This window comes from Neovison vison, chromosome 8, assembly GCF_020171115.1.
Source record: "Neovison vison isolate M4711 chromosome 8, ASM_NN_V1, whole genome shotgun sequence".
Lineage (NCBI taxonomy): Eukaryota > Metazoa > Chordata > Mammalia > Carnivora > Mustelidae > Neogale > Neogale vison.
In genome coordinates this window covers 135131647-135134340 of record NC_058098.1, presented here as the reverse complement: position 1 = coordinate 135134340, position 2694 = coordinate 135131647, and the positions used below count along the sequence as shown (strand labels likewise).

The following is a 2694-nucleotide window of genomic DNA, read 5'->3' as shown; positions in this document are numbered from 1 at the left end:
TTCACTACATCTGTTTCTTTGGGGTAAATACCCAGTAGGGCAATTGCCGGGTCATAGGGTAGCTCTATTCTTAATTTTTTGAGGAACCTCCACACTGTTTTCCAAAGTAGCTGTACCAACTTGCATTCTCACCAACAGTGTAAGAGGGTTCCCCTTTCTCCACAACATTTGCTGTTTCCTGTCTTGTTGATCTTCGCAATTCCTGGGCATAATTTAAAAAAAAAAACATGAAGGAAAACATGGGGACTCAGAAGAAACTAAATAATAAATAAAAATAAAAATCGGAAAATACATCTACAAACTCCAGAGTGTCAAGGAAGAGATCTGAAAGAGATCGGTCCTCCAACTCAGGCTCTTTTCTCTATTTAGTTGGTAGAACATTCTTTCTCCTCCTCTTTCATTTTTCACCAGACTTTATCCAAAAGGGTCTTATACGGTCTTGCCCCTTCTCCCTGGCCAGACAAATAATGCCAATGGAGGGGCTTCTGGGTGGTTCAATCGGTTGAGCATCTGCCTTTGGATCAGGTCATAGTCCGGAGTCCTGGGATCGAGTCCTGCATCAGGCTCCTTGCTCAGTGGGAAGCCTGCTTCTCCCTTTCTCTGTGCTCATCCCCCAACCCCACTCATGCTCCTTCACTCTCTATTAAATAAATAAATAAATATAAATATTTAAAAAATAAATAATAATGCCAATGGAAGGCTGACAAGCTGTGCAGCCCCCAGGGCTGTCTGCCCATCTATCTCTTCCTGGCCTTTCCTCTGCCACCACCTGCATGATAACAGGCTGCCCCAGCTGTTCCAAGCTCCCATCTCCACCACTTTGGGCTCCAGCTGACCAAAGAAGATCTTGAATGAGAGATGGCAATGCTAGAGGAAGGGTAAATAAGTGGTGTTCCCTCTTCCTCTTCTCTCCAGCCTCAGAGCAACGACTTACCGGCCTAGCTGGTAACCAGCCCCTGACCTTGGGGAGCACACCTCCATTCCTCTGCTGTCCAGTTTGGGATGGCTTTCCTCCTTTTGTTAATCTCTGGGTTGCTTTGTTATAATTTATTCTAGTTGGCGTTGCCTATCTTTCGTCACCAGTGTACTTAATTCCCTGGATTAAATCCCTCCTGCTTTGAAAGCTTGAAGCGGCTTCTGCTTTTCTTGAATGATACACAAGCATACTTGCAACGGATGGAAAGCCATGTCCTCAAAAATGTGCTGCCTTAAAAACAATACAAGACAAATGCTTGGTGCAGAGGCACATACACTGAAATTGGAACGATTCAGGGAATCTTCTCAGGGAAGATGAGCACAGACCCCCACACAAGGATGACACGTAAATTTATGAGGCATTCCATATTTTTTTTAAATGAAAAAAAAATACAAGATTTAAATTTTGAATCCCCCACCTTAAAGATGAGTTCCCTTATGGATCTATAATTTTATAATAAAAAAATTCATTTCGGTAGACATTGAAGTGTTTATGGTCAGAAAGGCAATTTTGAAAGAATAATCATCAGTTTCTTTAAAGTTTTTATAATGAAGTAAGACACATTATATTCCACAGATTTTCTAAAAGGTTCATCAATATTTAATTTTCTTCTAAAAGCCACATTAGGATTAATATTACAAAGAAAACAGGCTTTTGTTCCAAGAAAAAAAAAAATGTATCTCTGTGATGTGGCTGTTTTATCTGATATCTCTGTTAGCATAATATGGTGGAGGCGAGTATATTTATAATAACAACAGATTCGTTTTCTGAATTTCTGCCCCTTGCTACTTTTACAAACTAAGCATCATTTTACCAGCAGGAAGACACAGTACATAAAACTTGCAACAGCAGGATGTGTTCCCTAATGTTTGGCTAATCTTTGGGTGATCTCAAGGGAAGGTAATGGAAAAATTTTAATAGTTAGCAGGGGTTATGTGAACTTCTCTTTCTGTTACCTGGGTCAGCCAATGCTTTGTGAGATGTTAAGGAGCAAGAACCCAATGAAGATGTCCAGGATCATTTCCCTGCTCTATTCAGATCCAATCTGTAGCTAGTTCCTAAGTGCTAAGCTTTAGTAGATATGCTCTTAATAATTAATCCTTTCCTTAAAGTGCTTTGATTTTTCTGATTCATATCAAGCTGAGTATATATTTGGCAACTCTAAGCCAACTGAGCCAAAACATGATTGTGTTATATTTCTATCTCTAGGAGATTCTAGTGGAAGAAGCTGGAAAGGTGTGCTCTTCTAACCCTTGAAAAGAAGCTTGGCATTATTCACCTCACCAGAAGGGGCACATTTAGCCCAAATTAGAATATTCATGCATACCGGTCACTGTGCATGCTGGTCAACATGTGTGTGTTTCTACACGTGTGTGCCTTTGCTCATGCTCCTGCCTTCCCCACTTTACCTAGCAACTCCATACTCAACTCTGAAGATCCAATGGTTGCCACCTCCAAGAAGCCTTCCTTGACTCCACCCCATCCTCAACCTTGCTCCAGAGCCTGCCCTCAGCTTTCTTTCTGCTCCTCTGCTTTCTTTTGCACTTGGTTCCAAGGTGATGGCTTTGTGGGTCTGGGGCGCCCACACACTCCCAGCGACTGCAGAGCAGGGACTGTCTACAGGAGCGAGCAGCCTAAACAGCTTCTCGGTACATGTTTCTTGAACACAGCTGAGCTGAGCTGAGCAGAGTTGCTGATAATTTATGAAGTCGAGATCT

General features: G+C 41.9%; 1 pseudogene; it reads left to right on the top strand.

Annotated features, from left to right (window-relative positions):
• The first annotated feature begins 1235 nt into the window (after positions 1-1235).
• On the top strand, positions 1236-1349 carry LOC122916652 (annotated as a pseudogene).
• Positions 1350-2694: the final 1345 nt, after the last annotated feature.